The sequence below is a fragment of the Myotis nattereri genome (assembly GCF_964212035.1).
Source record: "Myotis nattereri genome assembly, chromosome: 9".
Lineage (NCBI taxonomy): Eukaryota > Metazoa > Chordata > Mammalia > Chiroptera > Vespertilionidae > Myotis > Myotis nattereri.
Window position 1 is genome coordinate 33,001,205 of NC_138084.1, and position 27,849 is coordinate 33,029,053.

The 27,849-nt window shown below is 41.2% G+C and overlaps 2 protein-coding genes across 5 annotated transcripts in view; one reads left to right on the top strand and one right to left on the bottom strand.

Annotated features, from left to right (window-relative positions):
* The window catches only part of PSMA1 (proteasome 20S subunit alpha 1), a 289,029-nt gene that overhangs the window by 129,908 nt on the left and 131,272 nt on the right, over positions 1–27,849 (top strand). The window contains exon 2 of one of the 4 annotated variants that reach the window (XM_081098864.1): positions 27,512–27,628. The exons of the other annotated variants lie outside the window; for them this stretch is intronic. The gene's annotated coding sequence lies outside the window, so the exon portion shown is untranslated. The remainder of the gene's footprint in view (positions 1–27,511; positions 27,629–27,849) is intronic. 4 annotated transcript variants of the gene reach the window in all.
* PDE3B (phosphodiesterase 3B) overlaps positions 1–27,849 on the bottom strand; it is a gene marked incomplete at both ends in the record, with an annotated part of 154,320 nt that overhangs the window by 121,042 nt on the left and 5,429 nt on the right.

Here is a 27,849-nt window from a genome sequence, read left to right on the forward strand (position 1 = left end):
TGTATGTGTCCATGGGCTGTGTGTGTGTGTGTGTGTGTGTGTGTATTATTTGGCTAATCTCTTCACCTTCTTTCATTTAGTCTCCCAGAATCCCTCCCCTCTGACCTCTGTCAGTCTGTTCCTTGTATTCATTCATGCCTCTGGTTCTATTTTGTTCACCAGTTTATTTTGTTCATTAGATTCCACATATAAGTGAGATCATATGGTATTTGTCTTTCTCTGACTGCTTTCACCTAGCATAATACTCTCTAGGTCAGTGGTCGGCAAACTGCGGCCCCTTGAGTGTGGTTCTTCCACAAAATACCACGTGCAGGCACACAAGTACAGTGTGATTAAAACTTTGTGGCCACACTCAAGGGGCCAAAGAGCCACATGTGGCTCGCGAGCCACAGTTTGCCAACCACTGCTCTAGGTCCATCCATGCTGTCGAAAGGGTAAGATTTTGCCCTAGCTGGTTTGGCTTAGTGGATAGAGTGTCAGTCTGTAGACTGAAGGGGCATGCAGGAGGCAGCCAATCAATGACTCTCTTATTATTGATATTTCTCTCTCTCCCTCTCCCTTCCTCTCTTAAATCAATAAAATATATATATTTTAAAAAGGGTAAGATTTCCTTCTTTTTTATGGCCATGTAGTATTCCATTGTGTAAATGTATAACAACTTCTTTATCCACTTATCTATGGATGGGCACTTGGGCTGTTTCCAAATCTTGGCTATCCTATATAATAAAAGCCTAATATGCTAAGTGTCCAGTCATCCGGTCGTCCGCTCAACCAACCAAAGCATAATATGCTAATGATATGCTAAAGCCGTTCAATCGCTTGCTATGACATGTACTGACCACCAGGGGGCAGATGCTCCAACCGGTAGGTTAGCTTGCTGCTGGGGTCTGGCCGATTGGGACTGAGCAACACAGGCCGGACGCACCCTGGAGCCCTCCCGCAGTCCCTTCCCAGCTGACCAACCTCCCATGTCCCTTCCCGGCCCCCATCGTGCACCGGTGGGGTCCCTCGCCTGGTCTGCACCCTCTCTCAATCCAGGACACCTCGGAGGATGTCAGAGAGTCGGTTTCAGCACGATCCTGCAAGCCAGGACAAGGGACCCCACTGGTATACGGATTCACGCACCGGGCCTCTAGTTATAAATAACAGTGCAATGGACAAAGGGATGCATACATTCTTTTGAATTAGTTTCAGATTTCTTTGGATATATTTCCAGAAGTGGGATACTGGGTGAAAAGGCAGTTCCATTTTTAATTGTTTGAGGAAACTCCATACTGATTTCCACAGTGGCTGCACCAGTATGCATTCCCATTAACAGTGCAATAGGATTCCCTTTTCTCGAAATCCTTGCCAGCACTTGTTTGCTGATTTATTGATGGTAACCATTCTGACAGGTGACATCTCACTGTGGTTTTAATTTGCATCTCTCTGGTGATTAGTGATATTGAGCATTTTCTCTTATGTCTGCTGGCCATCTGTATGTCTTCTATGGAGAAGTGTCCATTCAGAGCCTTTGCCCATTTTTTAATTGGGTTGTCCCCCTGATGTTGAGCTGTGTAAGTGCTTTATACATTTTGGAAATTAACCCCTTATCAGATGTATCATTGGAAAATATGTTCTGCCACTCAGTGGGCTCTCTTTTCATTTTGTTGATGGTTTCTTTTGCTACACAAAAGCTTTTTAGTTTGATGTAGTTCGTTTGTTTATTTTTTCCTTTGTTTCCCTTGTCCAAGGAGACATCTCACGAAAATATTGCTGAGAGAGATGTCTGAGATTTTACTGCCTATGTTTTCTTCTAGGATTTTTATGGTTTCACGATGTACATTTAGGTCTTTGATCCATTTTGAGTTTATTCCTGTGTATGGTGTAAGTTGGTGGTCTAGTTTCATTTTTTTGCATGTATCTGTCCAATTTTTCCAACATCACTTTTTGAAGAGACTATCTTTACCCCACTGTATGTTCTTGCCTCCTTTGCCAAATATTAATTAACCATAAAGGCATGGGTTTATTTCTGTATTCTCTATTCTGTTCCATTGATTTATATGACTGTTTTTGTGTCTATACCATGGTATTTTCATTCCTGTGGCCTTGTAGCCCAGTTTGATATAAGGTAGTGTGATATCTCCAACTTTGTTGCTCTTTCTCACGACTGCTGATGTTATTCCGTTGTTGTTTTTTGTTTGTTTGTTTTTGTGGCTCCATATACATTTTTGGAATATTTGTTCTAGAACTGTGAGATATGTCATGAGTATTTTAATAGAAATTGTGTTACATCTGTAAATTGCTCTGAGTAGTATGGACATTTTAATGATGTTAATTTTTCCTATCCATGAACATGATACATGCTTCCACCTATTTGTATCTTCTCAATTTCTGTCTCCAGTATCTTATAATTTTCCAAGTACAGGTCTTTTACCTCCTTAATTAAAGTTATACTAGATACCTTCTTTTTTGCAATAGTAAAAGAGACTTTTTTCTTAATTTCTCTTTCTGATATTTCATTATTGGTGTATAAAGATGCTGGTGATTTCTGACTATTAATTCTGTATCTTGCTACTTTGCTGAATTCATTTACTAGGTCTAGTAGGCTGTTGTTTTTTTGTAGACTCTTTAGGGTTTTCTATATATAATATCATGTCATCTGCAAATAATGACAGTTTTACTTTCTCCTTTGCAATTTGGATGCTTTTTATTTCTTCTTCTTGTCTGACTGCTTTGGCTAGGACTTTTGAGTACTATGTTAAAAAAAGAGTGGTGAAAGCAGACATCCCTGCTTTCTGATCTTAAGGGAAACGCTTTTAGGTTTTGCCCATTAAGTATGCTGGCTGTGGGTTTGTCATATATGGCCTTTATTATGTTGAGGTATAATCCCTCTATTCACTTTGCTGAGTTTTTTTTCATGAATGGGTGCTAGATTTTATCAAGTGCCCGTTCTGCATCTAGATATGATCATTTGATTGTTATCCTGCATTTTGTTTATGTGATGTATCACATTTATTAATTTGTGAATATTGTACCAACCTTGCATCCCCAGAATAATATCCCCTTGATTATGGTATATGATCTTTTTAATTGTTGGATCTGGTTTGCTAATATTTTGTTGAGGATTTTAGCATCCATGTTTATCAGGAATATTGACCCATAATTTTCTTTCTTTGTAGTGTCTTTATCTAGTTTTGGAATTAGGATAATGCTGGCCTCATAAAATGAGCTTGGGAGTCTTCCCTTCTCTTGAATTTTTTGGAATAGTTTGAGAAGGACAGGTATTAATTCTTCTTTGACTGTTTGGTAAAATTTGCCTGTGAAGCTATCCAGCCCTGAACTTTTGTTTGCTGGGACTTTTCTCATTACTGTTTCTATTTCATTTGTTGTAATTGGACTATTCAGGTTTTCTGATTTTTAAAATGTAAATCATTCAAAACTGTATTATTTTGGAGCAAACTAAGCATACAGTATTTCATAGTTGTAGGAAGAATTTCTTGGGACCAGTATTATGAAAACCAATTACCGTACTCAGGTATTAATACAGGGCTAATACAGTGATGATTAAAGAACTACTGAAATGTGTAAGGATGGATGTTTGCCCTTCACTAAATTCTAGGACATTCCTATGTCTTGATCCCATGACCTTTAACTCCCAGCTCTAGCTACTATTTCTGCTCTGTTTTAATCTCTCTTGCTATTATCTTTAGTTTTATGTTTGTATCTTTTAGCTAAATGTACCTTTCCCCTCTCTTTAACATATTTAGATGTATACCTATCTTTGACGAGCACATCTGTGCGCACATACATACACTCTCACACACACACCCTTTTCCTGGTTCTTGTTTTCCCCTCAAAATACTGCTTTTTTACTCCAGTGCCACATTCTTCAAAAAGCATAAAACCTCCACTTCCTACTCCCAATTTCTTATTTATTCCTGAAAATCACTACTAATGATCTCCATCACGAAATCAAATTGCTTCCTTAACTACATCAATGCATCATTTAACAGATTCTCCCCATCCTTAAATTGTCTCCTCTTGACTTCAATGATTCCATGCCTCCCAGGTTTTGTTGGGCCTGGACTTGAAAGAATTTAGGGAGCTTTCTTTAAGGAAAAAAAGTAGAACTGCTGATACAAAATTAGGTGCAAAGGTGAATACTTATCTAGAATGAGAGGGAAAAAATAACGGCATCGCAAGCATCATAAAAATCCAGGAAAAAGTAACATCGAAATTCTCTCAATAAACTCCGTGACATGCTTCTAGAATACTTTTTCTACATTTTTATTGTATATATTTTGTGGTCACCTCTTTATATGATCATTTCATGTAAGATTTTCTATAAAGAAATGAACTTTAGGCCTGGCCAGTGTGGTTCAGTGGCTGAGTGTTGACCTATGAACCAGGTCATCACTCATGGTTTGATTCCGGGTATGAGCACATGCCCGGGTTGTGAGCTCAATCGCCAATAGGGGATATGCAGGAGTTGGTAGACCAATGTTTCTCATCATCAATGTTTCTATCTCTCTCTCCCTCTCCCTTCCTCTCTGAAATCAATAAAAATATATTCTTTTAAAAAGTGAATTTTAAAAACTTTCTAAATATGAGATTATTTACATTTTAGAAAAATATTCTTTGAGGTTCACAAACTATTACTAGTCATATCATACAAATCTTGTATTATAAAATTTTAGAAATATTATATTCATTTTTTTTCCTTTACAAACTTTCATACTCAGAAGAATTTTCCCTATGTTTTGGCTCTATATATTTTCAATTGTGTTTCTCTTAACCTGCCCACATACTTCCAGTGTCAGACACTGTAGAACATGTTCATATAACCTATGATATCTGTCCTGGCATCTCTGTATCGTAACACTGAATCAGCACCATGGTTAACAAGAATATTCTCAGGTGTCATTCCTATACCAGAACACGTGGAAAAAACTTAAATATACTCCAAAGTGACACCAAAACACACACATAAATACATGCCACCCAAACTAAATGTAACCCCAATTCAACTTTCCTTTAGCTGGATACCAAAAATGCCTGCAGCTATGCCAATACTATATGACGTGAGGTTAAGCCAAGAAGGGAAAGAGATGGGAATCTTAACTTAAAATACCTGACTTTTGAAAATCCTACAGAAACATAGGGCCATGTGACCACCTACCTCCCAAAGTTGTGGAAGACATTTGCACCCTAGAGCTTAACGTTAATCAGCTTTAGTAGTAAATCCCTCACATTCTACCACTCTGACTCTGCTTCCTTCACTGACTCCTCTTTTCATGCCAACCACTAAAACATAGATAGTTCCCATAATACTTGCCATTCTTCTAAAAACCTGAACAGAGGCTCGGAACCAAGATGGCGGCATAGGTTAACGCCGGAGTTTGCTGCTTTGAACAACTATTTCAAAAGTGAAACTAAAAGACGGAACGGACATCACCCAAAACCACTGGAACGCTGGCTGAGTGGAAGTCCTACAACTAGGAGGAAAGAGAAACGCATACGGACACTCAGAGGAGGCGCAGTGCTGAAGTCAAATTCTGAGGTGCGGAGTGCGCGGAGCGGGCTGGCGGCGGAGGGCGCGGTTGGCGTTTTCAATCGGGAGGGAGTCGCAGACTCTGAGCTCCAGATCCGGGCGAGTCTTTAGGGACCCAGACTCAAACGGGAGAAGCGGGACTGTCTGGCTTCGGTCAGAGCGAGTGCAGCTTTCTCTCTGAGCTTTGCAGCGGGTGCTGGGACTCAGAGAGGCAGAGCCCCTGGGGACAGGACTGAGAGCCGCCATAACTGCTCTCTCCGGCCCACCCTGTTGATCCTGTGCGACCCGCCCCGCCCAAGCCCTGCACACAGGCATTTGCCGGATAGCCTCAGGCAAACGCCAGATTAGCACCTCCCTAGAGGACAGAAGTTCTCTCACTGCAGACACAGCTGATTCTCATAGCCACTTGGCCTGGAGGTCAAACCCTCCCTGGAATTAGCTACAACAATCAAGGTTTATAAGACTGCGCACAAAGAGGAGAAACTAAGATGGCGGCATAGATAAACACCGGGAAATAGTCGCTCCACACAACAATTGAAAATTAGCCCAAAGGACGGAGCAAACATCGTCCAGAACAACAGGAAGGCTGGCTGAGTGTAATTTCTACAACTAGAAGAAAAGAAAAGCACGCTGAGAGCCAGAGGAGCTGCGGAGGCTGAGTGCAGAGGTACGCGGCGGCTCGCGCGCGCGGGAAGGGGGTGGCACCTGAGGACGCGGCTGTCTTTTTGAATCACAAGCTCCCGACTGCTCTGATCTCCGGTTCTGGGAAGTCTCTGGGGACCCAGGTCTCATACAGGGAGAGGCTGCTCTCTCAGGCGGCAGCGGCGAACTTGGGGGCAGATTTCCCTCGGAGGTGCTTGCAGCCATTGCCGGGACACTGAGACGCGCGACTCCGGGCTCGGAGAATCAGCCATAGCTTCTTTCTGCGGCCTTTGACTCCCTGAGACCCCGCCCCACCCGGGCTGCGGCAGAGGCTTTTGCATGTGAATGCCCCAGAACTTTGCAACCTGATAATTGCCTAACTGCAGCCGGGCCAGCCAGACCCGGAACTTCCAAGAGAAGGCCCAAGGCCCCGCAGCGGCTTGCATTGCTTCACAGCTGAGCCTCTTCGTGGCCGGCTGTGTGGCCTCAGGCAGGGGCTGAATTAGCACCTCCTTAGATCCAGGAGCCACTGTACCCAGTGGTCAGAGGGGGACCATTCTCCCACTTCAGACACAGCTGCTTCCCACAGCCAATTGGCCTGGAGGTCAATTCCTCCCAGTGATCCTACAACAAGCGAGGCACCAAGAGTGCACCAAGAGTGTCCACCCCAGGTAACTGGGGAGGCTGAGCCACTGGGCCCTACAGGACACCTGGCGCGCAGGCCACTCTATCAACACAGGGAAGCAGCCAAAATGCAGAGACAAAGAAACAGGTCACAATTGGCAGAAACGGAGGAGGCCAGACGACTGGATATAGAGTTCAAGGCCACGTTTATAAGGTTTGTCAAGAATTTTATGGAAACCGCCGATAAATTTAATGAATCCCTCAAGGAGTATGGTGAGACCATGGAGGTCATGAAAAAGGACCAATTAGAAATTATGCATACACTGACTGAAATAAAGAATACTTTACAGAGCTCCAACAGCAGACAAGAGGATCCCAAGAATCAAGTCAAAGATTTGAAATGCAAAGAAACAAAAAATACCCAACCGAAAAAGAAAAAAGAAAAGAGATTCAAAAAATATGAAGATAGTGTAAGGAACCTCTGGGACAACTTCAAGCGTTCCAACATCAGAATTATAGGGGTACCAGAAGGAGAGAGAGGGCAAGATATTGAAAACCTTTTTGAAGAAATAATGACAGAAAACTTCCCCCACCTGGTGAAAGAAATGGACTTACAAGTCCAGGAAGCGCAGAGAACCCCAAACAAAAGGAATCCAAAGAGGACCACACCAAGACACATCATAATTAAAATGCCAAGAGCAAAAGATAAAGAGAGAATCTTAAAAGCAGCAAGAGAAAGACAGTCAGTTACCTACAAGGGAGTACCCATCCGACTGTCAGCTGATTTCTCAACAGAAACCATGCAGGCCAGAAGAGAGTGGCAAGAAATATTCAAAGAGATGAATAGCAAGAACCTGCAACCAAGATTACTTTATCCAGCAAAGCTATCATTCAGAATGGAAGGTCAGATAAAGAGCTTCACGGATAAGAAAAAGCTAAAGGAGTTCCTCACCACCAAACCAGCATTATATGAAATGCTGAAAGGTATTCTTTAAGAAGAGGAAGAAGAAAAAGGAACTCTTACCATTTGCCACAGCATGGATGGAACTGGAGAGCGGATAAATACCACAAGATCTCACTTATTTGTGGAATATAATGAACAACATAAACTGATGAACAAGGACTGATCCAGAGACGGAGAGGCATTGATTGGACTGTCGGGCCTTGGAGGGAAGGTAGGGGAGGGTGGGGGCAAGGGGGAAAGATCAACCAAAGGACTTATATGCAAGCATATAGGCCTAACCAATGGACACGGACAACGGGGGGGTGAGGGGGTGAGCGGGGAGAGGGGGGGTAGAGGGTACACATATGTAATATCTTAATCAATAAAAAATATTAAAAAAAAAAAGACTGCGCACAAAGACCACTAGGGGGTGCACCAAGGAAGCATAACAAAATGCGGAGACAAAGAAACAGGACAAAATTGTCAATGGAAGATATAGAGTTCAGAACCACACTTTTAAGGTCTCTCAAGAACTGTTTAGAAGCCGCCGATAAACTTAATGAGATCTACAAGAAAACTAATGAGACCCTCGATGTTATATTGGGGAACCAACTAGAAATTAAGCATACACTGACTGAAATAAAGAATATTATACAGACTCCCGACAGCAGACCAGAGGAGCGCAAGAATCAAGTCAATGATTTGAAATGCGAGGAAGCAAAAAACACCCAACCGGAAAAGCAAAATGAAAAAAGAATCCAAAAATGCGAGGATAGTGTAAGGAGCCTCTGGGACAGCTTCAAGCGTAATCAGAATTATAGGGGTGCCAGAAGATGAGAGAGAGCAAGATATTGAAAACCTATTTGAAGAAATAATGACAGAAAACTTCCCTCACCTGGTGAAAGAAATGGACTTACAGGTCCAAGAAGCGCGGAGAACCCCAAACAAAAGGAATCCAAAGAGGACCACACCAAGACACATCATAATTAAAATGCCAAGAGCAAAAGATAAAGAGAGAATCTTAAAAACAGCAAGAGAAAGAAACTCAGTTACCTACAAGGGAATACCCATACGACTGTCAGCTGATTTCTCAACAGAAACTTTGCAGGCCAGAAGGGAGTGGCAAGAAATATTCAAAGTGATGAATACCAAGAACCTACAACCAAGATTACTTTATCCAGCAAAGCTATCATTCAGAATTGAAGGTCAGATAAAGAGCTTCACAGATAAGGAAAAGCTGAAGGAGTTCATCACCACCAAACCAGGATTATATGAAATGCTGAAAGGTATCCTTTAAGAAGAGGAAGAGGAAGAAAAGGGTAAAGATACAAATTATGAACAACAAATATGCATCTATCAACAAGTGAATCTAAGAATCAAGTGAATAAATAATCCGATGAACAGAATGAACTGTTGATTATAATAGAATCAGGGACATAGAAAGGGAATGGACTGACTATTCTTGTGGGGGAAAGGGGTGTGGGAGATTCGGGAAGAGACTGGACAAAAATCGTGCACCTATGGATGAGGACAGTGGGTGGGGAGTGAGGGCGGAGGGTGGGGCGGGAACTGGGAGGAGGGGAGTTATGGGGGGAAAAAAGAGGAACAAATGTAATAATCTGAACAATAAAGATTTAATTAAAAAAATAAATAAATAAAAACCTGAACAACATAGGTATTTCCCCGTCACTCCGTTCTTAATTTAATTCTGTCTAAACTCCTTTTCCCCCCCAATCTCATCCATTCCCAGGCTTCAACTAAGATCTTTTAAGCAAATAATCCTCCCTCTAGAATCTAATGACTAGATACTATCAAATCCATGGGCAAAAGAGATGCTCAGTCTTCTGGTCTGCATGAACTCAAGGATCTGAATTCCCAGGGGTATAATGTAGGCCTTCAATGAAGTACATTGAAGTGACTTCTGAAGTTTATCTCTGGCTTCATTCTGTCTTTCCAAGCTCCAAACATGTTATCTTCAACTGCCTACTGACCTTTTCCACTGAGATACATTCTGCCTCTCTCCTCCACCCTAGAAAACACAAACAAAATCCCATAGTATTTGGAGTACTCTGAACTTAATTTTAACACTCAATGATACATTTTTAAATCTTAGAAAGTAATCATAGTAACCTTTAAGAAATTTGAGGCACAATAAAATTATAGGCCTTGACCGAGAAAAATGCAGATTATTCCACTTCTAATAGCTTAAACTTCTCTCTTAAAAAAAAAAGCCAAGTGGCTCATCGGCCATACCAATACAATTTTAATAACTTACCTGGAAACATATACAGTGTCCTATATAAAAACACCATAGTTAGAAGTTCAAAGCCTATTACTAGTTATAAAACATGAACAAATAAAATCCATCTGACAGAGAAAATAAACAAGACTAAATATTAACAACAAATAACTAAATAACAATAACTATGCCTGTATGCATGTCTCAGTTTATATACAGAATGTACTCCGGCAATACAGAGTACATATTCAGTCATTTAGCCTTGCTCCACCGAAAGACCTCATTGTAAACACACTACTAAAACAAAAGAGGTCTCAAGCAAACAGAACAAACTGCTGACATAAGTGTGGCACTGACGTATTTCTCTATTTGCGTTCAGTTGCTAGGATTCAGTGTGTCCATTTTTCTCTAAGCTTTAAGACATGCAACTCTTTAATATTATGAAAATTCTAAAGTTAAATAAAAGGTTGAAGAACTGCTAGATATGTATTTAAAATATTTCAAATTCAAATCTCTAATTTCTTGAAACATTCATGTTATTCCATATGGTAAAAACAAATATAAGTGAAAATTTTAATTTCTCTATCAAAAACAACAAACCTCAATTTCAATAAAAGGAAATGAAGAGACAAACTTCAAACTTTCAAGTTACTATCAGAGAAATAAAGTTTTTCATTTCAGAAACGTTTTTAAAATCTGTATAATTAAAAGTACCTATTTTGCATTATTCAAAAAAGGAAATTAGGTGGTGATCTGAGTAAATTCCTAAAATTGTTCCAATAACCATACACTTTGCCTTTAGAATTATAATCTGAAAATTATGTAATTGATAAAAATACTAAGAAATAAACTGAACTGTATAGTCAGCCATATGATCTGTGAAAAGCAACAAGAAATCTGTTAAGCAAATAAACAGAAACAATGGCAATTCCAGAATTATTTTTCATAGTACCATAAACTTTCATCCTATCCCAAATTATGGGTCAGTGAGAAAGTTTCCCCAGGAACTTCTATCTACTCTTGGTCTAGAGCCCAGGTCTGATGCATCAAATAGTCTTGAAATACGTCTATCTGGCTGGCAGATAAACCAATCAAATTTTCAGTAAAACCTTTAGAAGACCAATATTTAATATTAAATGAACACAGCATTTAACAATGTCACTTTGTATTCCCCAATGGCTTTTAACTATTTAAATATTTTTCTATTTTTATATACGTTTCACTATATTTCAGCTTCACACTATATTTCAAGATTCAAATATTTCAACTCAATTCAATATAATTTATAAACTTACAAAATTGTTACTTAAATAAACATTTAGGAAGTCACAAATTAATTTTTCTATCTATACAAAATTTTATTATCTTCAGTACCTGCCAATTAATTATTCTTCACAAATCAGAATTTCATTTTAGTAAAAAGCACCCTAAATGGCCATTATCTTAACTTTTGTTCCAAGCGTCTAGCTTTTTAATTCTCATATTTACGAGTAACATAGGAATATTTGGGAGATATTTTTATTGATTTTAGAGAGGGGGAAAGAGAGAGAGAGAAAAAGATCAGTTGCCTCCCAAACATGCCCCAACCAGGGATTAAACCTGAAACCTAGGTATGTGCCCTGATGGTGAATTGAACTCACAACCTTTTGGTGTATGGGACAATGCTCCAACCAACTGAGCACCCAGCCAGGGCATTTTTAATTTTTTGAGGTAACTTTATACTGCTTTCCATAGTGGTTGCACCTATCTGCATTCCTTATTCTACAGGTTTAATGTAATTATAATAAAAATACCAGCCAAAATTTTTGTAGACATAAACAAGCTGACTCTAAAATCTATATGGAAAGTCAGGGAACTATTTTGAAAAAATAAAAAGTTGGAAGACTCACATTATACAATTTTATGGCAAAGGGAAAGATACATTGATTAATGGGACAGAACAGAGAAACCAGAAATAGATTCACATAAATATAGCAAATTGATTTTTGACAAAGGTGCCAAGGCCATTCAATGAAGTAGAGTTTTTCCAACAAATGATGTTAGAACAATTGGACATCTGTACATAGAGAGAGAGAGAAAAAAAGAAATTGCCTCATGGCTTCCCATTAGAATGCAATTAGAATAAAATATAAATGTTAACATGATATTCTAGGCCCTGTATGATCCACATTCTTCTTATCTCTCCTACCACTCTCCAGCCACCAAGCTTTCATTCTACAAGCTCTTTACCATGACAAGACTTTGCCTTTGCTAGTCCTTCTGCCTGGAATGTTCTTCCCCCAGATCTTACATGACCAGCTCCTTCATCATTTTCATGTGTCAGTTAAAACATCCCCTCTTCAAAGAGGCTTTCTTTCCCTGACCACGGTACCTCAAGCACCACCCAGGCACTAGTATCCCTTCATCCCATATTCTGTTTTACTTTCTTCATGCATCACAGTACTTAGAACTACCTGAAGTTATTTCACTACTTTTATTTTCTACTAGAGGCCCGGTGCATGAAATCCATGCACAGGTAGGGCCCTAGGCCTAGCCAGCGATCAGAGCCGATTGGGGCCTTCCGGCTGCTGGCCAGGGCCTTCCTACCTCGACTGCCAGCTGCCACCTGGGGCCTTCCTTCCCTGGCCACCAGCTGCCGCCCGGGGCCTTACTTCATTCTGTGCCACCCCCTGGTGGTCAGCACACATCATAGTAAGCGCTCGAACTCCTGGTCTCCTGGTCCTGGTTGAACTCCCGAGGGGACAATTTGCATATTAGGCTTTTATAGATAGATAGATAGATATAGATATATATAGATATAGATATATAGATATATAGATATATAGATATATAGATATATAGATATAGATATATAGATATACAGATTGCTAGTGCACGTCATATGTACCGGACGGTCAGTTGGACATATGGTCAGTCACTTAGCCATATATATATATATATATATATATATATATATATACACACACACACACACACACACACAAACACACACACACACACAAACACACTAGAGGCCTGGTGCACAAAAATTAGTGCACTCGGGGGGTTCCTCAGCCCGGCCTATGCCCTCTTGCAGTCTGCGACCCCTCGGAGGATGTCCACCTGCTGGCTTAGGCCTGCTCCCTGGGGGATCAGGACCAAGCTGGCAGTCAGACATCCCTCTGGCAGCCCGGGAACCGTCAGGGGATGTCCACTTGCCAGCGGGGAGCAGGCCTAAGCTGCAGTCGGACATCCTTAGCACTGCTGAGGAGGCAGGAGAGGCTCCTACCACCACCGCTGTAATGGCAGCCGTCAGCTTGGCTTGTGGCTGAGCAGAGCTCCCCCTGTGGGAGCACACTGACCACCAGGGTAAGCTCCTGCATTGAGTGTCTGCCCCCTGGTGGTCAGTGTGTGTCATAGTGACCAGTCATTCCCAGTCGTTCTGCTGTTAGGGTCAGTTTGCATATTACCCTTTTATTATATAGAATAGAGGCCTGGTGCATGGTTGGGGGATGGCTGGTTTGCCCTGAAGGGTGTCCAGGATCAGGGTGGGGGTCCCTCTGGGGTGCCTGGCCAGCCTGGGTGAGGGGCTGATGGCTGTTTGCAGGCTGGTCACACTCCCTTCAGGGTGGGGGTCCCCACTGGGGTGCCTGGCCAGCCTGGGTGAGGAGCTGATGGCTGTTTGCAGGCTGGTCAAACCCCCCCAGTGGGGACCCTCACCTCATGGAGGTTTGGCCAGCCTGGGTGAGGGACTGATGGCTGTTTTCAAACTGGCCACACCCCCTTTAGGGTGGGGTGTCCCCACTCGGGTACCTGGCCAGTCTGGGTGAGGGGCTGAGGGCCGTTTTCAGGCTGGCCAAGACCCCCGGCGACAGAAGCTGCCAGCCTCTCCTTTCTTAAAAAAAAAAATTCTGGGATTTATTTACCTTCTATAATTGAAACTTTGTAGCCTTAAGAGGAGCTCATAGCCGGCCAGGGCGGGCGGGAGGGAAGCCTCCTGCTCGCTCCAGCTCCGTGGTCACGGCCAGCTGAAAGCAGGTATCTGGGGTTTATTTGCCTTCTATAATTGAAACTTTGTTGCTTTGAGTGGAGCTCAGAGCCGCTGCGGCAAGTGGAAAGCTTGGCTTCCTCCATCATTGGGGCAACCAAGCCTCCTACTTCCTCCAACTCTGTGGCTGCCAGCCGCCATCTTGGTTGGGTTAATCTGCATATAATCGCTCTGACTGGCTGGTGGGCATGGCTTAAGGCATAGCGAAGGTACAATTTGCATGTTTGTCTTTATTAGTGTAGATATCTGTGCTAGAAATTATTTTAAAGCCCCATTAAGGGCAAGAACCTTATGTGTCTTATTCACAGTACTAATCACAGTACCTAGAACAAAACCTGCAACATTCAATTGTGCTCAATAAATATTATTAAATAAAGAAAGATGACATTTAAGCTGGATTATGGGGGGTCGGGGGGAAGAAATCAACCTTGTTAAAAGGAACAAACAGAGGAGAAAAACAAATCAAACAAGTTCTTCCATAAGTTGGAAGTTACCCTGAAGATTTTAGTGTGTTTTTATTAATCTGATACACAAATATACTTTTAAACATCCCTAGTCTTTTCTTGAACACCTCCATTGGCATGCAAATCATTCTCACAAACTAACCAATCCTGATTCAAGCAACTTTCCTTTTACTTTTAAGAGAGAAAGGGAGAGGGAGAGAGAGAGAGAAACATCAATGATGCGAGAGAATCATTGATCAGCTACCTCCTGCACACCACACACTGGCAATCAAGCCTGCAGCCAGGGCAGGGAATCGAACTGTGACCTCCTGGTTCATAGATCAACACTCAACCACTAAGCCACGTGAACAGAGCAAGCAACTTTAAATGATCAAAAGACTTTCTTGCCCTGGCTGGTATGGCTCAGCTGGTTGAGCCTTGTCCTGTGCACTGAAAGATCTCTGGTTCAATTCCCCGTCAAGGCACATGCCTAGGATGCAGACTCAATCCCCATTTGGGGTGCATGCAGGTGGCAGCCAAATGATGTTTCTCTCTCTCCCTTCCTCTCTCACTAAAATCAATAAAAACACATTTATTTTAAAAGACTTTCTCATATTAATCCAATAACTGTCTGTTATCTATACACATTAGTCTTAGTTCTGACCGCAAAAGTTCTCACAAAAATAGGAAGTTTAATATCTATCTCATGTGGCAGGCTGTCAGATACTTGAAGACAGCTATATCCTCCTAAATTAAAAAAAAAAAAAAGGAAACATTATTGATGTGCTTGCTGGGTTCTGGGCTAAGTACTTTATATGAATCATGCATTTACTCCTCACAACTATGATAAAGTTAGCATGACTGTGCCTGTCTTTTTTTTTTTTTTTTAATATATTTTATTGATTTTTCACAGAGAGGAAGGGAGAGATAGAAAGTTAGAAACATCGATGAGAGAGAAACATCGATCAGCTGCCTCCTGCACATCTCCTACTGGGGATGTGCCCGCAACCCAGGTACATGCCCTTGACCGGAATCGAACCTGGGACCTTTCAGTCCGCAGGCCGACGCTCTATCCACTGAGCCAAACCGGTTTCGGCAAGTGTGCCTGTCTTATAATTAAGAAAACTGAGGCCTGGATTAGGTAATTCCCCTAGGTCAGTGGCCGGCAAACCGCGCTCGCGAGCCACATGCGGCTCTTTGGCCCCTTGAGTGTGGCTCTTCCACAAAATACCGGCCCTTCTACAAAATACTGACTTCTGCGCACGGGCCACAAAGTTTCAATCGCACTGTACGTGCGTTCCTGCACGATGTATTTTGTGGAAGAGCCACACTCAAGGGGCCAAAGAGCCGCACATGGCTCGTGAGCCGTGGTTTGCCGACCACGGACCTAGGTCATCAAGGTAGAAAGTGAATTCAAACACAAAACAGTCCAATTCCAGAGCCTATATTTTTAACTATAAGCCTCACTCTCTAAATTACTCCTGCTCTTTCTATAATTTGTACTATGTCACTATGTGCAAATCCCTCACATAGCCATGTTAAGGCAAAGAACTTGACCCAGTATCTTCTCTTTAATGATAAAGGCAATATTGATATTCATGGATTTATAAGAGCCATATGTTGCAAGACTTAATAAATAAGAGGATAAGCAGTGTAAAGATTAGCACTTCTCTGCAAATAACTTATTTTTTTCATTTTTATGACCTACTAGAGGCCCAGTGCATGAAAATTCATGCACTGGAGAGGGGGGGGTGGTCCCTCAGCCTGGTCTGCCCCCTCTTACAGTCCGGGAGCCCTCAGGGGCAGGAGGCGACCCAGCGATCAGGGGAAGGCGACACCCCCATCACACCTCTGCTGCTGCCACTGCCGGCAGCGCAAGCCTCGGCTGGCCCTGGTTACCTGAGTCTTGGGTGGCCCTGGGTGGCTGGGCAGCCACCATCCAAAGTTCGCCTGCGCCTCAGGCCTGAGAGTGGGTCCAGCCGCACCGCATGCCTGCCACCCCCTTGGCGGGGCTGAAAGGACTGGGGGACTCTGGTGGGGCTGAAGGGACTGGGCACCACCATCTTGTGGCTATGGGAGCCACCATCTTTGGGATGGTGTGACGGTCAATTTGCACATTCACTCTTTTTTTCTTTATTTTTAAATGTATTTTTATTGATTTTTTGCAGAGAGGAAGGGAGATGGATAAAGAGTTAGAAACATCGATGAGAGAGAAACATCGATCAGCAGCCTCCTGCACACCCCCTGCTGGAGATGTGCCTGCAACCCAGGTACATGCCCTTGACCGAAATCGAACCTGGGACCCTTCAGTCTGCAGGCTGACGCTCTATCCACTGAGCCAAACCAGTTAGGGCATTCCCTCTTTATTAGATAGGCTTTTTCTTCTTTGTTCAGCATAGCCTCCACACTGAAATAATTTCCACTTCTGAGCACACTATTTCAATACTCCTCTATTCTGTTACTTGATTTTCCCTTCCTAAACAGCCATTCCTCCACTTCTGCAGAGATTGGTATCTTGTGTCCTTTAAAAGCCAATTGTGTCAGATATATTTTATTTTACCCTCCAGATCCATTTTCCACTCCACTCTGTTCCGTGCCTCCAGGAGGCTGTCCTGAATAGACTGGGTCAACAGTCTCTTTTGCCCTCCCTTCTGGGTGGATTCAGCCAAAGGAAGACACTGGCAGGAGACCTAGGAAGAGAGTGAGCCTGGGGTATTTAATCCCCCAGCTCACACATACAGTCATCTCTTGTTAGTAACACAGCCTCTACCAGAGGCTACCCTCTGAGTCTTGACAATAACTCCCCATTTCTGCCCTTATATGTCTACTACCAATTGTTGCTCACCAGATTCTTTATCATCCCATGTTAGTTTCCCTAAATTCTTCCCACTTTTTTATGTCACCCTTTCATTAAACTCTCCCAAGTTTATCCATTTGAGTGCATCGTCTGTTTTCTATAGGGCCCTGAAGCCAGGGCTGACACAGCACCACTCTCCCTATCACTTCTCTGTATTTTGTTTATACCCTCCTCTCAATTTTGCTTTAAACTGCTCTTTTAAAAGAAGTCTTAATAAAAAAAACTTTGTTAACTAAATGAGGACCCTAAATAGTCCACACACAACAACAAAAAAAGTTTAGAATGAGCAAATTCAGGAAAGCTACAGGATACAAAATCAACACATAAATTAGTTACATTTCTATAAGCTAACAATTAACAATTCAAAAATGAAATTAAGCCTGGCCAGGTGTGGCCCAGTGGTTGAGCATGGACCCAGGAACAAAGAGGTCACCAATTCCCAGTAAGGGCATGTGCCCAGGTTACTGGCTCGATCCTTAGTTGGGGGCATGCAGCAGGCAGCCCACCAATCAATGATTCTCTCTCATCATTGATGTTTCTATCTCTCTCTCCCTCTCCCTTCCTCTCTGAAATCAATAAAAAAATATTTTTTAAAAAAAATGAAATTAAGAAACAATTCCATTTACAATACCATCAAAAATAAGACTTAGAAATAAACATAACAAAAGAGGTGAAAGACAAACAAGTGCTGGCGAGGATGTGGAGAAAAAGGAACCCTCGTGCACTGCTGGTGGGAATGCAGACTGGTGCAGCCACTGTGGAGAACAGTATGGAGTTTCCACAAAAAACTAAAAATAGATCTCCCATTTGACCCAGTGATCCCACTTCTAGGAATATTTCCCAAGAAACTAGAAACACCCATCAGAAAGGATATATGCACCCCTATGTTCACAGCAGCACAATTTACCATAGCTAAGATTTGGAAACAACCTAAGTGCCCATCAGCAGATGAGTGGATTAAAAAATGGTGGTACATCTACACAATGGAATACTACGCTGCAGTAAAAAAAGGAGTTCTTACCATCTGCAACAGCATGGATGGAACTGGAGAGCATTATGCTAAGCAAAATAGACCAGTCAGAGAAAGATAAATATCACATGATCTCACTCATTTGTGGAATATAATGAACAACATAAACTGATGAACAAAAACAGATCCAGAGACAGAGAAGCATCAATCAGACCATCAAACCTCAGAGGGAAGGTAGGGGAGGGGGGGGTAAGGGGAAGAGATCAACCAAAGGACTTGTATGCATGCATAGAAGCCTAGCCAATGGACACAGACACCAGGGGGGTGAGGGCATGAGCGAGGGAGAGGGAAAGGGGGCGATAAGGACACATGTAATACCTTAATCAATAAAGAAAAAAAATGAGGTGAAAGACTTATATACTGAAAACTACAAAGGTCTTCTGAAAAAAATTAAAACACAAATAGAAAGATATCTGATGTTAATGGATTGTAAGACTTACTATTGTTAAGATGGCAATACTACTCAAAGCAATCTATGGATTCAATGCAATCCTGTCAAAATTCCAACAATGATTATCATAAGTGAAACAAGTCAGTTGCAAAAAGATAAATACTGTATGATTCCACTTATATGAGGTATCTACAGTGAAATTCATACAAACAGAAGGTAGAATGATGGTTACCAAGGGATGGGAGAAGGGAGAATGGAGAGTTATTATTTAATGGGTATGGAGTTTCCGTTTAGGAAGATTAAAGCATTTCTAGAGATGGGTGGTGGTGGTGGTGGTTACACAACAATGTGAATATACTTCATGTCACTACACTGTATACCTAAAAAAAATGGTTGAAATGATAAATATTATGTTTTATATATTTTACTACAATAACAAATAAAGCTACATAAGGGCCCTCTTATGGTTATACATTCCCAGAGGAAATTTATTTTCTCTCTCCCCCAACTCCCTGTGCTAAGGTCAAGATAGGCATCCCATCTCCATGGCCATATTCACTTCTCATTTACCCTTACACTGGCAGAACAGCACTTTGGGGCCTCAGCTTTATGCCGAGATTTCCTATTAGATTCTGATTTTGGACAGACCCTAGGATTTTATCTCTTGAGTGTAGCCATACCTAACAGAAGCAAATATTCAAAGTCTCTAAGAATGGTCAGAAACTCCTCAAGTGAAAGCTGGTTTTATTCTACTTGTTCACCTCTTAGGATTCCTACTAAAAGAGAGCAGAATATGCCAACCCAAAATATGGCATACTGATTACATTGAATTAAAGGTATTTGAGAAACAGCCAATGCAAGGACACTCTGACCCTCTTTTGTCCCCTGCTGAAAGCAGAAGATAAATCTCCTATGTAAAAGGTTCCTTTCCTAGTACCTGAGGGCAAAGGGCATCCTTATCAGCAGAGCTAGGGAACTAGAGCCAAGAAGGCTGTATAAACAAACCTTGCTATTTCTTCACCAATTTATTAACCCAAGCCCAAACCCCTTTGTCTTATCAATTATTCTTTATTGTTTGTCTCATACGTATAAAAGATTCCTGATTTTGAACAATTCTTTCAGCCTCACGTTTTTATGGGAATCCCATATATATACATATTAAATTTTTTTTTCTCTCCTGTTAATTTGTCTTATGTCAATTTAATTATTAGGCCAGCCAAAGAATCTAGAAGGAAAGAAGATAAAAATTTTCCTCCCCTATACTACTTTCATTTCTTTTTGGGTATCAGAGATTTTTCTTACTCAGTGATTCCTTTCAAAAGATGTTCTAAAATGTTTAGACCTATAGTTTAGTTGTTTCAATTGGGAGTGCTCTTATAGGCTTGTTATATATTGGAAATGGCACTTAGCACATTATGGTATTTTCTGTGTACTAGCTAAGTGATTTGGGGCTAATTAATTCACCCCTTTGCCTTAGTTCTCAGCTGCAAAACAAGATACCAATATGTAACTTCACAGGCTTGTTGAGACTAGCACATAGTGAGTAGTACTACGTAATTATGACATCTTATAACAATCTCTTCTTTCTGATCCTGAGTTACATTTTTTATTGCCTATATTATTTTACCACTGATATTGACATTTCTGGTAGAGAATGTAAGCATCTTTTTTGGTTGTTATTATTGACTAGAGGCCTGGTGCATGAAATTTGTGCACGGGGGAGGGGGTTCCTCAGCCCGGCCTGCGGCATCGGGCCTAAACTAGCAGTCGGTCATCCCTCTCGCAATCTAGGACCACTGGTTGCTAACCACTCGCCTGCCTGCCTGCCCAATTGCCCCTAACCACTCTGCCTGCCTGCTTCATCACCCTAACCACTCACCTGCCTGCCTGATCTCCCCTAACTGCTCGCCTGCCTGCCAGATCGCTCCTGCTTGCCTGCCTGATCGCCCCTAACCACTCTGCCTGCCTGCCTGATCACCCCTAACTGCTCACCTGCCTACCTGATCACCCCTAACTGCCTCTGCCTCGGCCCCCACCACCGCAGCTTCATCCGGAAGGACGTCTGGAAGGTCGTTTGGCTGTCTGGTCTAATTAGCATATTACACTTTTATTATTATAGATTAGTGACCAAAAGCACATGCGAACAGTTTGCTTGATTTGGCTCTGTATGTTTATCATGACTTTTTCAGTCTGCTAGTTGATAAGAAGTATTTACCTACATACATATTTAAGGTAACGTGAAGATTATGCCAGAATAACTTTGAAAATTTCTTTTTAAGGTCATAGTAGTGAAATTTTTAAATTCATTTTTTATTTGTTTTATAACAGTAAGAAACTGTCATTAAAGATTAAAGATCAATTGTTAACTTTTAAGGCTTTCTGGCTCTCATCCTGGAAAGGATCAGTTGTTCATTCCATAATGCTCCCATTGTACCTTATACATATTATACCTCTATTATATCACCTACCACACTGAATTATAATTATTTATTTACATTTTCTCTCTTCATTAGAGTGTGATGTTGTCCTTGCAATGTTGTCTTAGTATCTCCAGGGCTGGAATATATAAAAGGCAATTTGTAAATACATGTTAACTCTGATCCAACTAATTTTTACTACTTTCCTATAGTGACTCTTTAGATATTTGAAATGTGCTATATTTCATGTATTCTTTTTGTTGTTCCTTTGATAAGTAATTCCATCCAATTTGAAGTTCTATTCTTCATATACTTACTCTTAAACAAGAGAAGCAAACTACAAACTACGTGGGGAAATTGACAAATCCACCAGCAAAGTGAGATTTTTGTTATTCTATCCAGTTACTGATGGGTCAAAAAGATAAATAAATCAGTGAGGACACAGAACCTCTGACAAGGACAACCTTTACCTACCAGACAGTTAACAAAAATTCTACCTAATATGTCAGGCCATATATATTCCCTGCCCATAATGCAATTAAATCAGAAATCAACAACAATAAAATAACCACAAAACCTGCATATAATTATGAATTTTTAATAAATGTCTAAACAACTCATTAGTCAAAAGAGAAATCAAAACAAAAATTAGAAAATGCTTAAGACTGGAAAGTAATATTACCCATAAAAATGTATAAGATTCAACTAAAAAAATATTTAGAAATAAATGTATAATTTTAAATGCATACTATGAAAAAAGCTCAAAATAATTTAACATCCCAATTACAAAGTTAGAAAAAGAACAAGAAAATGAATTCAAAGAAAGAAAAATAATAAAGGTAAGAGCTGATATAAATAAAATAGAAAACAAGTACCAATATGAAGAATTGTTTTTTTGAAAAGGTTAAAAACAAAATTTTTTTTGTTAAGAAACAAAGAAAAAAACATATAATTGATATTAGCAATGAAAAAGAAGATAAATGCAGGTGCAGAACCAACTAAACCTAATAAAATGAGATTATGCACTAAGGAAATAATTTGAAAAGTTACATTAATTTTCTAGAAAAATACAACTAAAAATTTCAATCAAAAGCAAATTTATATCTAAACTAGAGGCCTGGTGCACAAATTTGTGCTCCAGTGGGTTCCCTCGGCCTGGCCTGCAGGATCGGGCTGAAACCGGATCTCCCACATCCCCCAAGGGGTCCCGGATTGCGAGAGGGCACCAGCCAGGCTGAGAGACCCTACCGGTGCACAGTCGGGGCCAGGGATGGATGCGAGAGGTTGGCCAGCTGGAGAGGGACCACAGCAGGGCTCCAGGGCATTTCCGGCCCATCTTGCTCAGTCCCAATTGGCCAGACCCCAGCAGCAAGCTAACCAACCAGTTGGAGCATCTGCCCCCAGTGGTCAGTGCACATCATAGCAACTGGTTGACTGGTCAACTGTCTGCCCCCTGGTGGTCAGTGCATGTCATAGAGACTGGCAGACCGGTCAACTGTCTGCCCCCTGGTGGTCAGTGCAAGTGGCTGAGCAGCCTTAGCATATCATTAGTATATTACCCTTTGATGTGTTGAACGGATGACCGGACACTTAGGATATTAGGCTTTTATTATACAGGATTGTTCAAAAGACTTAATGCAATGTCAATGAAAATCCCAACAAGATTTTTTGTGGCGCTTGTTAAGCTTATTCTACAATTTATATTGAAAAGCAAAGGTCCAAAAATAATCAACACATTCTTGAAGAATAACAAGATGAGGGGATTTACTATATATTGTCTTATTATAAAGCTATTATAATTAAAACAATGTAGCATAACACAGGGTTCATAAACTAACCAATGAAACATGAGAGCCCATATGCAGACTCATACGTATATTGAAATCTGATATATGACAGAGGGAACACTGCTGACAAATGGATAATAAACTTTTCAATAAATTGTGTTGACACAACTGGATATCCATGTAGATAAAAAATGAGATCAGATTTCAATATGGTGGCAAAGTAGGTGGAAACTACACTCACCTTCTCCCAGGACCAAACTGGAATTATAACTAAATTAAAGAACAATCATCCCCTGAATAACTAACTGAAGACTAGCCAAAGAGAAGACATAACCAAGGATTTACAGAAGGAGCCATATTGACACTGGTAGGAAGGGTGGAGATAAGAAGAGGACTGGCTCCGCTCCCAAAAGTGGCACCTGATATTCCAGAGGGATATTCAGCTTCAGGGGATTCCCCCTGAGGAGCATGGGGCCTAAACCCAAGCCGGGCTCCCCAGCCCAGAACACCAGAGCCAGGTAGAGGAGCCCACACAACATCCAGCTGTGAAAAGCAGCAGGGTTTCTGTCCACCAGGGAGAGAGAGAGAGAGTCTAATGGAGACATCGGTACCCTCTTAAAGGGCCAACACACAAAATTTCGTTCATACCAACTCACCCTGGGCTCTAGTAGAGGGAGGGTGAACAGAGTAAAATCACCTGAGAAGAGTCTGGAGTTTGTGGCTCTGGGAACGAAACTGGGGGAACAGCTGCCAGGATCCCTGTGCTGAGTCATTCTTCAATACTGCACTTAACCGTCTTTCTTGGGTGAGGCATGCCGCTCTGTGTGGCATCAGCCTAAGGTAAACCAATTGTCCCCCCCCTCTAGACTCCTTCTCACCTCACCCTGTGGAGCTTAGGCCCTGCGGAGGAGTCAGCTGCCTTGGACAGGGGGTAGAGGTCTGGGCAGACTCAGGTGGTATCAGTGACTGAGTTATGTGGCTTTGAGGTTGGGGCCATTCCCTCCACTTTCCCATCAACCTGCCTGGCGCTTCCCCCTCATGGGAGATCTGCTAGAAACACCTTTCAGGTTTCTAGCAGATCCATCCTCTGGACTCTGGCTGTGGCTCCAAAGGACCCACTCACCCAACTCCTGGTGGCTCTGCCCTGCCTAGGTCAGGACACACAAAGTCGTGCGGTGCTAGGGCGGGGACCACACCCACCATCTTCCCTGAAACCTGAACAGAACCTCCCCCTCACAAGTGATCCATTTTCCCCATCATCCCAACTCCACCAGAGGCTCTTTCAATGACTGAATCTAACAGACAGTTGGCAGGTAGAGACAAGTGGAGGCATATCTTATCAGGGTGCCTTGGGACATTTGCTGACCTACCCCCACGCCCAGTGCTGGTAAAAGCCAGCCTTGCTGTGCAATTTGGTCCTTCCTGTGTGAATCCAAGCAAACCAGAGGCAGGCACAAACTTTGGATCGCCAGCTCCTAACAGGTTGCCAACGGCCAGACACAGACAGCAGTAGACACTGTCCTGCACCAAAGTCCCTCCCAAGAGGCCCAGAACCAACACACCCAGTGGCCACCTTCAGACAACGTTAGAGCAGGATCCAATAAGCTTCACAAACAGCATAACCAAGAGGAGATCTCAGCAGGCACCAAACCCTACTGAGGTGAATTCTGCTTCATGTGGTCAGCACTGGCACAGCAGCTCACACACCGTGGTTGGGGCTGAGCTTCACAGTCAGCCAGCCTGAGGGTTGATCCCATACATGAACAGGCCTATAGCAATCAAGACTGAATTACACCAGAAGGGCCCACATAACCCATACAAGAGACATTCTCAGACCCAGCTCAGGTGATCAAGGACCCTGAGCCACTGGGTCTCACAAGACACCTACTACATAAGGCCACCACACAAAGACTGGGAGTCATAGCAAATCTATCTAATACAGAGAAACAAACACAAAGGGGCAACCAAAATGGGGAGACAAAGAAACAGGCCCCAAATAAAAGAACAGGAGAATTCCCCCCCAAAAAAAAAAAAAGAAAAAAGAAAGAAAGAGAGAGAGAGCTAAATGATATGGAGGCAAGCAATCTTTCAGATACAGAGTTCAAATTAATGGTTATAAGGATGGTCACGGAACTTAGTAAGAAGTACAACAGCATGAAAAAGTACATAGAAACCATGAAAAGAACCAGTCAGAAATGAAGAATACCATTTCTGACATCAAGAATACAGTGAAAGGAATAAATGTAGGTTGACTGAAATAGAGGATCAAAGCAGCAATTTGGAAGACAAGGTAGAAAAAAAAAACACCTAATCAGAGCAGAAAAAAAAAAGAAATTAAAAAGAGTGAGGATAGTTTAAGGGACCTTTGGTATAACATGAAGCATAACAACATTCTCATCATAGGGGCACCAGAAGGAGGAGAGAGAAAGCAACAGATCATCGAAAACCGATTTGAAGAAATAATGACCAAAAACTTCCCTTACCTTGCGAAGAAAAAAGACACATAAGTCCAGGAAGCACAGAAAGTCCTAAACAAGATGAACCCAAAGAGGCCCACATCAAGACACATAATAATTAACACCTTGCTGACTGGCTATTTTGGGCCAGAACTCCCTCAGGCAGCCCGCTACTTTTCCGCACGTGAATATTAAATGAAAGCATCTGAATAAATGTACTTAAATTGTACTTCATTTTGTCATATCTTATATTTATATTAACACACATCAAAATTAAACATAATGCATATATTTTAGTATTTTATTTATTTTTATATATTTTATTAAAAATGTTTGAGTGTGATATATTGTATAACATGTATCTACATGCAATGGTCATGTTTCCCTATGCTTTTCCTTAGAAGAACATACTTTACACACCCTAGTAGGATTTAATAATATCTTCAGAGCATTTCACCCCAAAGCAGCAGAATATGTATTCTTTCCAAGTGCGTATGGAACATTTTCTAGATAGACCACGTTAGGACACAAAACAAGTCTCAATAAATTTAAGAAGAATGAAATCATATGAAGCATCTTCTCTGACCATAATAGTATGAAAATAGAAATCAATCACAAGAAAAAAAGTCTGGAAAATACACAAAGACATGGAGGGAAATGAAACATGTTACTAAACAATGAATGGGCTAACAATGAGATCAAGGAAGAAATCAAAGGATACCTTCTAATACTAGTAAATCCATTTCCCTGCCTTTCCGGCAACTAGAGGCTGCCTGCTTTCCTTGGTTCCTGGCCTTCTTCTTCCCTTGTCAAAGCCAAAGGTAGATTGAATCTTTCTCACACTGGATTACTCCGATCCTACTTCCATTGTCACAACCCCATCGCTGACCTCTTTTGCCTCCCTCTTCCACTTTTTAAGAATCCTTGTGAGTACTTTAGATCCACTCAGATAATCCTGGATAAACTTCCCATTTCAAGGTCCTTAGACATTTCCTATGCAAAGTCCCCTTTGCTAAGTTAGATAACATTCACAATTTCCTGGAATTAGAACATGGACATCTTTGGGGTGCTGTTATTCTGACTACCACACATAGTGAAGTTGAATATGAACATACCTTGCAGCTCAGCAATTCTACTTTTGGATGCACACATGCACCAGGAAACATTTGCAATAAGTTTCATTAGCATCATTTTACATAATGGTAAACTACCCACAGGTCCATAAACAGTGGAATAGATAAATAAATTTTACCATGGCCATACGATGAAATATTATACAGCATTAAAAATGAACTGCAATTATCCACATCAACATTAATAAATCTCAGAAACACCAAGGAAAAAAATGTTACAAAAGAAATTCATACACCATGATTCTACGGAAGTTCAAAAACAGGCAAGATTAATAACATTATTTAGATTATTTAGGAATACATTTGTGGGGGGTTATAATTATAAAAACAAGCACAGGAATGAATAGTAAAAAAAAAAAAAGAAAAAGAAAATCAGGATAGATGGGACAGAAAGGGATGCAAAAAAGAGTTACATAGGGAACTTCAAAGAATATAAGTAGTGAGTACCTGACTTTTTTCCTTTAGTATTTCATTCCTTAACACATATTAAAATTATATATAGTCTTTTACGTGTAAAATTTCTCATTTAAAATTTAAATGCTAACTAAATAAAGATAAAATATGCTGAATGCATGTTGTATGAAAGAAATGTAAGGAAGAACTAGCCAAACAATTTACTCTAGCTGATGGAGGAGGGAAAATCTACAAAGATGAGTGACCTGCTAGGGAAAATCAATACAGGAAGAAAAGTTCTAAATCATGAAAGAAAAAGACAGTAGAAAATACTATATACTCCTCTGCCCAAAGTTCTAAGAAGAGCCTTCTAATAATCATGTAAATAAATATGAGTCAGCTTTTAAATAACAAGGTGAACACCAACCCAATATTATAAACTGTCAGGAACTACCCACAGACAGAACCCAGGTCTCCTAAAGTTTTGCTTGGCTAACACAACTGTTGCGTTTGTTTTGTTTAAATGGAATGTTCTTAGGCAAAGTAGGCAATAATCAGTGGACTTCCATTCTTCTTATCCTTCCCTCCTTCTTCAGCATGCGACATAAATACATTATTGTGACTGACCTCTGAAGGCACTTGAGCTTGACACCAGCTGCATCCTGACAAGTCACCCTGAAATAACTACATCAGAGACCAAGTTTATCCTCAAGGTCTGTATAAACTTCGTGATTTCAAGAGTCTCTCTAGCTTTCCCATCTTCACCCACTAACTCCTTTAACTAGGTATGCCATTTATCAGATAATTGACAAAATTAGTTACAGCCTTGGAAAACCATGACTGCAGCTATTTAAGCTCTTTATGGCAGGACTAGCGTGGTTTTAGTCCCTGTATCCCAAATATCTCATGCCAATACTTAGAAACAATATTTTTA